Source organism: Choloepus didactylus (genome assembly GCF_015220235.1).
Source record: "Choloepus didactylus isolate mChoDid1 chromosome 25 unlocalized genomic scaffold, mChoDid1.pri SUPER_25_unloc2, whole genome shotgun sequence".
Taxonomy (NCBI): Eukaryota; Metazoa; Chordata; class Mammalia; order Pilosa; family Megalonychidae; genus Choloepus; species Choloepus didactylus.
Window position 1 is genome coordinate 5,742,602 of NW_023637607.1, and position 10,569 is coordinate 5,753,170.

Genomic DNA, 10,569 nt, shown 5'->3' on the forward strand with positions numbered 1-10,569 from the left:
TCAAAGAAGGTAGAGAGGGAAAATAAAGAGGAAAAAAATGACAGCTATGAAGTAGCAAAAGGAAAAGTAACCTTAAAGTAGGATAAAGAGTCAGACAACACCACCAATGTCAAGTGTCTAACATGCCTTCCCTATACCCCCCTCTTATCTGCATTTACCTTGGTATTTCAACTTTGTTACATTAAAGGAAGCATAATACAATGATTCTGTTAGTTACAGTCTCTAGTTTACATTGATTGCATCCCTCCCACAATGCCTCCCCATATTTAACACCTTGCAAGGTTGACATTTGCTTGTTCTCCCTTGTAAAAGAACATATTTGTACATTTTATCACAATTGCTGAACACTCTGGATTTCACCAAGCTACACAGTCCCAGTCTTTATCTTTCCTCCTTTCTTCTGGTGTCTCACATGCTCCTAATCTTCCTCTCTCAACCATATACATAGCTATATTTGTTCAGTGTTCTTACATTGCTGGGCTACCATCTCCCAAATTTGTGTTCCAAACTACACACTCCTGTCTTTTCCTATCACTCTGTAGTGCTCCCTTTAGTATTTCCTGTAGGGCAGGTGTCTTGTTCAGAAAGTCTCTCAGTGTTTGTTTGCTGGAAAATATTTTGAGCTCTCCCTCATATTTGAAGGACAGCTTTGCTGGATATAGGATTCTTGGTTGGTGGTTTTTCTCTTTCAGTATCTTAAATATATCACACCACTTCCTTCTTGCCTCCATGGTTTCTGCTGAGAGATCTGCACATAGTCTTATTAAGCTTCATCTGTATGTGATGGATCACTTTTCTCTTGCTGCTTTCAGGATTCTCTCTTTGTCTTTGACATTTGATAATCTGATTATTAAGTGTCTTGGTGTAGGCCTATTCAGATCTATTGTGTTTGGAGTATGCTGCACTTCTTGGATCTGTAATTTTATGTCTTTCATAAGAGATGGGAAATTTTCATTGATTATTTCCTCTATTATTGCTTCTTCCCCTTTTCCCTTCTCTTCTCCTTCTGGGACACCAATGATACATAGATTCTTGTACTTTGTTTCATCTTTAAGTTCCTGGAGACGTTGCTCATATTTTTTCATTCTTTTCTCCATCTGCTCCTTTGAATGTAGGCTTTCAGGTGTTTTGTTCTCCAGTTCTTGAGTGTTTTCTTCTGCCTCTTGAGATCTGCTGTTGTATTTTTCCATTTTGTCTTTCATCTCTTGTGCCTTTCATTTCCATATACTCTACTGGTTGTTTTTTTGCAGTTTCAATTTCTGCCTTATATATGCTCAGTGTTTTCTTTACAACCTCTATCTCTTTTGTGAAATATTCTCTAAACTTTTTTTTATTGAATTCAGTTTTATTGAAATACATTAACACAACATACAATCATCCATGATACACAATCCACTGTCCACAGTATGATAACATAGTTATGCGTTCATCACTACAATCTATCTCTGAACATTTTCCTTACATCAGAAAGAACCAGAACAAGAATAAAAAGTAAAAGTGAAAAAAGAACACCCAAATCATCCCCCCATCCCACCCCATTTGTCCTTTAGTTTTTATCCCCATTCCTCCACTCATCCATACACTAGATAAAGGGGGTGTGATCCACAAGGTCTTCACAATCACACTGTCACCCCTTGTAATCTACATTATTATATGATTGTCTTCAGGAGTCCCCTCTAAACTTTTTGAAGTGATTTAAAATTAGTTGTTTAAATTCCTGTATCTCAGTTGAAGTGTACATTCATTCATTTGACTGGGTCATAGCTTCATTTTTCTTATTGTAGGTTGTAGTTTTCTGTTGTCTAGGCATCTGACCTCCTAGGCCACCCCAATCAGGTTTTCCCAGATGAGAACAGGCTCAGGTCACAGAAGGAGGTAATTTTCAGTATCTGGTTTCCCTGGTGGCTTTTCTTAGAGGATTGAGACACCTGTGCTTTTCTGCCCGGCAAATCCACCTGTCAGCCTGTCGCTGCCTGTGTAAGAGGGTGTGTCCTGTGGCTCTCCTCCTCCAGGCTTTGGGTTCTGGTTCTGGAAAGACTGAAAGACGGGCAGTAGAGCTGGGCCCCTCCCTTTCCTCTTGGGAAGCTATGCCCCCTCCAGAGATATCATCTGCATATCAGTAAGTTCTTTGTTTCTGTGACTCCATTGATCAAAGTGTCTTGATTTTAAAATGGCAGAGGCTGTCTTTACTGCAAATCACTGCAGGCTGAGAATGGCTGAGGTTTTCTCCACAGAGAGAGAAAGGGACAGAAAAACTCCCAGTTTCACTTATCAGCCAAAGATAGCAGCCGATCCTCTGGGCTCCCCATCCTGAGACAGATATGTCCCCTGACTCTCCCAAGGTCAGTTGTCACCAAAAGCCTCTGTTTGTTGAGGATTCACTGTCTGTATTGAGCATTTAACATTAAAACCTCAGTTGGAGCTGGGCTGAGAGAGTGTACTGCACAGCTTCCATGAGGGAGGGGCTCTCGGCTCTTGGCTCTCAGCGTGGGTCTGCAGTTTTATTTACAGATTTTATGCTGTGATCTCGGGCATTCCTCCCAATTCAGGTTCATGGATGATGAGTGGACAGTCATGTTTGTCTCCCCACTGTTATTCCAGGTTATTTACTAGTTTTTTGGTCATTTATGAATTGTTCCAGGGGGGACTAACAGTTTTCCACTCCTCTCTATGTCACCGTCTTAGCTCTGCCTGGATTGGCTTTTATAAAAGGGGTTTATTTGGTTACTCAGTTATAGTCTTAAGGCCATAAAGTGTCCAAGGTAACTCATCAGCAATGGAGTACCTTCACTGGAGGATGGCCAATGGTGTCCAGAAAACCTCTGTTAGCTGGGAAGGCATGTGGCTGGCATCTGCTCCAAAGTTCTGGTTTCAAAATGGCTTTCTCCCAGGATGTTCCTCTCTAGGCTGCAGTTCCTCGAAAATGTCACTCTTAGTTGCACTTGGGATATCTGTCCTCTCTCAGATCCTCTGGAGCAAGAGTCTGCTTTCAACGGCCATCTTCAAACTGTTTCTCATCTGAAGCTCCTGTGTTTTCTTCAAAGTGTCCCTCTTGTCTGTAGCTCCTGTTCAAAACATCACTCACAGCTGCACGGAGTTCCCTCTGCCCATCAGCTCATTTATATTGTTCCACTGATCAAGGCCCACCCTGAATGGGTGAGGCCATGCCTCCATGGAAATATCTCATCAGAGTTATCACCTACAGTTGGGTGGGGTGCATTTCCATGTAAATCTAATCAGCACCAAAACATCTGTTCCACAAGACTGCATCAAAGAATATGGCTTTTTCTGGGGGACATAATACATTCAAACTGACACAAGTGTCATAGATGCACATATTCATACCTTTCATTACACTTGGGAAGTTTCTAGCCATTATTTCTTAGAACATTCTGTCTTCCTCTTTCTTAGAGTTTTCTCTTTATGGAACTCCCACAATGTGCATATTTATATGTTTGATGGTGTTCCACAGGACCCCCAAATTCTATTTACTTTTATTCATTCTTTCTTCTTTCTATTCTTCAGAAAGGATGATTCCAATGTCTTATCTTCCAGTTCACTTATACTTTCTTCTGACAATTCCAATCTGCTTTTGAAGCCTTCTAGGGAATTTAAAATTTCTGTTAGTCTGATCTTCAGCTCTGTTTGGTTCCTTTTCATAATTTCCATCTCTCTATTGATTCCCTCTTTGTGTTCATCTATCATTTTTTCATGATTTCCTTTAGTTCTTTGTCCCTATTTTCCCTTATCTCTTTGAGCATATTTAGTACCATCTTTTAAAAAAGTCTTTGTGTAGAATGTCTCAGGTCTTGTTCTCCTCACTGAGAGTTTTTAATACTTTAGTCTCCTTTGCCTGCACTGTTGCTTCCTGTTTCTTTGTATGTTTTCTAACCTTTTGCTGACACCTGGACATTTTGATATTTTAATATGTTATTCCTAGAATTTATTCTGAGGTTCCTTAAATTTGTATTCAGCTAATATAAAAAAATATTGAATGCCAGGAGCTAAGAAATAATAGAAGGAAGAAAGAAACACCTTTCCCAGTCTTTACCAATTCACCCATGTAAGTGCTCTCTTTTTGGGTTTATACATACACTAATTTAACAGAATAGTTCCAGGGCAAAGCATAGGGATCTCTCTGATCCCTATGTGCATGTTTCTCATCTTGGGTACACACTTGTGGCCTTAGAAATTCTCCCACTCACATGGATATAAATGTCCCTCTCCTCCAGGAAATAGTTTCCTTGCAGTCCTGGACATTGCACTGAATATCCTACAGGCAGAAATCCCTTGGCACAGGCAGAAAAACTTGACTCTTCTTCCACAGCATTCTGTAGGAGAACCCTGTATTATGCCTTCTAAATGCAGGGAAAGGTTTGTGATGGTAAGACCCTCAGGCAACTCCAGATAGAATAGGCTACAAATACATGCTCCCAGTTTGTGCCCATTGGTTTCTTTATTCCCTCAAGAACTGGGACCAAGGATCCACACTGGGATCACAGGCCAGATACACACTGAATCAGTAAGGGGTGGAGGGATGGTCTAGTCTGGGTGCCAGGAGATCCTAGAGCTTTTTTTTTTTTTTTTTTTTTTTTTTTTAGCTTTTATGAAGGGGGCTTATTTGATTACAAAGTTACAGTCTTAAGGCCATAAAATGTCCAAGGTAAGGCATCAACAATAGCATACCTTCATGGAGAAAGGCCACTGGCATCTGGAAAACCTCTGTTAGCTGGGAAGCCATGTGGCTGGTGTCTGCTCACTCCCAGGTTGCATTTCAAAATGCCATTCTCCAAACTGTCAGTGTCAGCTTCCAACAGCCATCTTCAAAATGTCTGTCTGTGCTGCAGCTCTGAGGTCCTTCTGTTTGTGATCCCCTTCATAAGACTCCAGTGAACTAATCAAGACCCATGCTGAATGGGCAGGGCCACACTTCCATGGAAACATTCAATCAGAGATCACACACTAACCAAAAGGTGTCACTCACAGTTCAGTGGGTCACATCTCCATGGAAATAATCTAATCCGAATATTCCATGAGATTGGATTAAAAGGTCATGACTTTTTCTTAGGGGGCATAATAGATCCAAACTGTCACAGTCTATTTTATAGAATTATAGATCGACTGAAGTTAATTCATTTGACCCCAAGGAACAAACTGCAATTTACAGAGAGATAGATTTGGGTTCCACATACAGCAAAAGTTAAAATTAATGAAATATTACTGTTTTAGTTTCCTGGCTGCTAAAACAAATACCATGGGAATTTATTGGCTCATAGTTTTGAGGCTAGGAAGAAATCTAAAATCAAGTTGATGCTTTCTCCCAGAAGACTTTGGAGTTCTGGGGCTGGCTGCTGGTGATCCTTGGCACTTGGCTTTTCTGTCACATGGCAATGCCCTTGGTGGCCTCTTTTACCTCTCTTTGATTCCACAGACTTCCAGCTTCTTCCTGTGGTGTTCTCTCTATGTGTCTAAATTTCATTCTCCTTCCAAGATTCCCAGAGTCTCATCTGTAATGGAATTTGACTCAGGTTTGAAGTCTAGGATCTCATCAACTAAATAGTCCAGGTGCAGATGAACTCCTTGGGTGTGGCTCTCATTGAGGACAGTTTCTTTCCATCTGTAGACTGTTAACAAAACAAACAAGTTACCTGCTCCTCCCACCCCACAAAAGGGTAAGTGCATTGAGGGCAGAGACTGCATCTCTTCTTATACCCTGTGATGCCTAGCACAATAAGTACTAACAACTTGCTGAAGATCCATCTTGCAGTTTTTCCAATGCTTCCAAACAATAAAATATCTACTTCCCTCCAAAATGTTTCCAAGTAATGTAAGTCCTTACCATCATTAGCTTTCTGTTGTTGAAGTCCAATTATTGCAGTAATGACCAGCAGCGGACCTAACAAGAGTAAGAAAACTATAGTGCTCTGTGTGCATTGCAGCAAGAGTCAGTGCTATCAGTGGCAGAGACCTTCACAGTTGTGATGGTTAGGTTCATGTGTCAACTTGGCCAGGTGATGGCACTCAGGTGTCTGGTCAAGCAAACACTGGGCTAACCATTACTGCAAGGACATTTGTGGCTGGTTTATTAAATCATCAGTCAACTGGCCAGCTGTGACTCATTACATCAATGAAGGGTTTGTCTCCCACAATGAGGGAATGTAATGAGCTAGATTTAATTCAATCAGTTGAAGGCTTTTAAGTGAGAAAGATAGAGGACCTTCACATCTTCTTTGGCTGACCAGGGAAGGGTTTCCTGAAGAGTTCATCAAAATTGCCAGTTTGTTCCTGAGAAGTTCATTGAACATGTTTACTGGAGTTGCCAGTCTACTGCCTGAGGAGTTCATTGAACATCTTCATTGGAGTTGCCAATCTGATGCCTGCCCAATGGAATTTGGACTCATGCATACCCACAGTTGTGTGAGACACTTTTATAAATCTTAAATTTATAGATACCTCTTGTTGATTCTGTTTCCCTAGAGAACCCTAACTAATACAACAGTACAATGAGAGAGTACTAAGCTCTATTACTTCCCAAATGACCACAGCAACTGCATGATGCTCCTAGAAGCCCTTCCCAGCCAAGATTTCCCTTCCTTTAGGATTTCAAAACAACTGGAAAGTCGAGGCAGACTTCCCACAGGCAGTCCCTAGACACTTTGTTTTCCACCTTCATAGACAGATAAATTCTGCTCATGGTCATAAACAAAAATACAGAGAGGGCACAGTATTTACCTTCAATGGGAACCATATTCCACCTCATTGCAGGACCAGAGTATGCTCAGGAATGAAAGGAAATGGTTAATTCTTGCCCAGTCTTCCTCCATGCCCTACTCTCACCTAATGTTCTACAGTACCTATGCATGCACATTTGCACAGGGTATATTTTTAAGGGAACACAGGGTAAAAACATAGTAGTAGTTGCTGATTTAATCATTACAACAACCCCATACATTTCTATCCTCAGATAAGAAACTATGACCCAAAGAGGTTCAGTGATTGGTCTAAAGTCCACAACTAATAAGAAGCAGACCTCATATTCAAACCACAGACTGAGGCTGGTAGTTAAATGCTTCTAGCTGCAAACATGTGCTATTAACCACCTTCATGCCATGAAAGTCAGACAATGTGTTTTGAGAATAGGAGCTGAATGACCTGAGAAAGTCTATAAACAGAGCCTTAATATATCACTAACTATAAAACATATCCTACCTAAAGGTCATATACTTTTATAGAAAAATCCTATTTATTTACAGAGATATATTTGTATGGCAAATCAAAACTCATCACAAAATATTTTAGAATTATTGAAAGATATAAAGAATATTATAATGAACACTCATTTACCAAGTTGAACAAACATCTCCTTTGTCATGTAACATAACATATTCATAATTTCCTGGGTTTGGATGTGGACATTTTGAGGGGCTGTGATACTGCTTAACACAGTTTGCCTTCAGTACCTGAAGGTACTTGTCTTTCTCACATGCAAAATATATTTACCCCTTCCCAATGTCCCCAAATTTCTCAACTCTTTATATTATCAGCTGGAAGACAGTTATCTTATCTAAATCATATCAGCTCAAAAGTCCTGAATCTCATCTAAATCATTAAAATCAGGGGGGAGTGAGATTCTGGGTATAATTCACCCCGGGGCACATTTGATCCCCATCTATGCTTTGAAATGCAAATAACAAATTACCTATTCCCAAAGTACAATGATGGGACAGGCACAGAATTTCAGTCTGTTTAACAGTTCTTTCCTTGAGTGATCTCTTTTCTTCACACATTTTACTATAAGCAGCAAGAAGAAAGTAGACTGTACCTTCAATGGTTTGCTTTGAAATCTTTTCAGCTAAATACTCAGTTTCATCACCTACAAGTTCTGCTTTTCACAGAACCATAGGCCCCAATTCAGCCTAACTTTCTGCCACTCTGCAAAATGTGGAATGCTTCATGAATTTGAATGCCATCCTTGCACAGGGACCATGATAGTCTTCTCTGTATTCTTCCAATTTTAGCATATGTGCTGCCAAAGCTAGCACCCTAGACAGAGCTTTTTAAATGCTCTTTCTTGATTCAGCACTCACCCCACCAATGCATTGCTTTAACTCTTTTCTGGAGCTTTGGTATATCAAAACTTCTGTTCAGGAACAGAACCTTGAAACATATGACTCTGTCCCCTTGTTCCCATGGGACTAGAATTCACTTTCGAGGATCATGAGACAGATATTGAAATAATTATTTTTCAGATGAATGTCAAGTCCAAAAAGAATGCATTGATGTTTGCATCATGTGTCTCTGTGTGCATGCTTGCTAGATGCTTTTGCTTATCATGTTCACCTCTAGTAAATGTATCTAATTTTACCACCTTGCATTCATTTATATTCAAGGGTATCTCTTAGTCAGTACCAGCTCTTACAATAAAACATTTATAAATTCACAGAAACCAATGGGTGACTTTAGCCTTATGAAATGCAATTAAAAAATTTTTGTACCTTTCCTTCTTTGATGTTAAGGATCAGAATAACAGTGAAAGGATTTGCTCTGTCTTAATGAGACTAAGGCATGCAGTTGGATATGGGAATGCTACACTTCCTTTAGAAGTTTGAGTGTCTTCCTAATTTTTGTTACTGTTTCCTCTTGGTGAATAATTCTCTATTTAACCCTCCACCAACACACCCGAGGGAAGTGATTGTTATCCAGGTGGGTAAGTTCTTTCTCCTTGATGTCTGTCTGCTTCAGAAGAAATGCCAATCCACATATCAATGTTTATCTCAAACCAGTTGGCAATGGGGCTTTCTCTCCCTTCTTCCTATTTGCTTTGCCCTATTGGATGATGCTTGATTTTCATCACAAGTTTATCATATAAAGCCAGGATGGAAACAGGGAAGGAAGGAAAGTCCAGAAGGAAAGCAAAAGTGAAACACATAGAAATTTGGGCTGGGAGACTGTTAATACTCCATTACTTTGCATGAATATGATGACAATATAAGGTCTGAGTTTCTTCCTGCTTTCTTTAAGCATTCACACTTTGTTCCTAAATGTAGCCCTAGAAATTCCCCCATTCACATGGACACAAATGTCCCTCTTCCATTCTTTCACATTTAGGAAATGGAGGTATTTCCAGAAAATTTGGTGTTGTAGCTCTGAGAGCTTTCAAGGAAAGTCTGGAGCATTGAATTTGCAGTCTCAGGTTTAATCAATGATTTACTCTAAATGAATAATTCTTTCACTGTTACTATTTTTATGGCAGGAAAGAGATAATTCTTTTGACCTCATCAGAAATTTCACATCTCTGTTGTCTATGAAAAACAAAGAAAAAACTGCTTTTGTAGTGATGCAGTATCTTGAGAACATTCAATCAGCAGTTTATGAAGCTGCCCTCAAGCAATCCATGGAGGGGAAATGGAGGCTAGAGACACAATTCATGGGTAAGCTCACTACTCATAGCTGTCCATATAGCCATTTAGGTTTAATTTTGTTTGAAGAACTGCTGGTTGAGCTAAAATTCAAAGGCCACATTGACATGAAAAGGCTTTCTTTCTTATTACACTGGTAAGCCCTGTGTAAGTACTAGATACAAAATATTTTGCTTTTCTTTAGGATCAGAAGTTTATGTTGAATGAGATGTGATATTTCATTGGCCAAACTATCAATTCAGCATTTATGATGAATTTATTTTCAAACTTAATTCCCTATGGCTGTCAGTATTGCCTCTTTTAGTCTGGGTCTCCAAATACTTAGCTGTTATGTGAAAGTCATTATCCAGGCTATACTGAAAGATAAAGCAGTCTCTACTCACATACTGAAAATTTACCTGTTTTATATGGGGAAAAGGGACATAAACAGGACTTGGGAAGTTATGTGATACCATAAATGTTTAGTAATATTTGTTGAATAAATGAATGAATGAATCAATGGATGACTAAATATATGATCAGTTTAAAAAAGTGAAGCTGTCATGAATTTGAGGGCCAGATTCCAGCATTAGGTTAAAAAAGGATCATTTAGGGAATAAAATAATGAAATTTGTATGACCATGCCCAGAATTAGAAAATGTTATTTTTTGTGCTGTTTAATTCAATGTTTTCAGTATATGAAAATGAAGACTATAGAATGTTAAAAAACATTTATCCCCTTGCTCAATCTCTTTTCTTTTTCTTCCTTCTTAAGGGCAGATAGCATCATTAACTTTTCATGTATCATTTGAATCTATGAGTTTATAATTTTTGCTATCTCTTTATTTATCCCTAAAAAATATCTTTGATTTCTGAATTTCACAAATGATGTCATATTGTATGTTTCTTTCTCAATGTTGCATTCTTTAATCAACATTCTGTTTTCTTGGATCTATCAACTATATCTAGTTCATTCATTTTTTTTCTGTAATATTTCATTACATGATCATATCACAATTATTTATTACCTCTTCTATTGTTAGTAATTTAAATCATTTATAAGATTTGGCTGTTTAAGCTATAACAGCCAAAGACCACCAGGGATAAGACAGCAGTCTGACTAAATCAAATTTTTTGACTTGTAGCAACAAGGGTTGTCACTTCAGAGGAA

General features: G+C 38.9%; 1 non-coding gene across 1 annotated transcript; it reads right to left on the reverse strand.

Moving 5' to 3' along the window:
• Positions 1 to 7,935: 7,935 nt before the first annotated feature.
• On the reverse strand, positions 7,936 to 8,042 carry LOC119525681. Its single transcript, XR_005214994.1, has one exon. It is a non-coding gene; the product is annotated as a U6 spliceosomal RNA (small nuclear RNA).
• Positions 8,043 to 10,569: the final 2,527 nt, after the last annotated feature.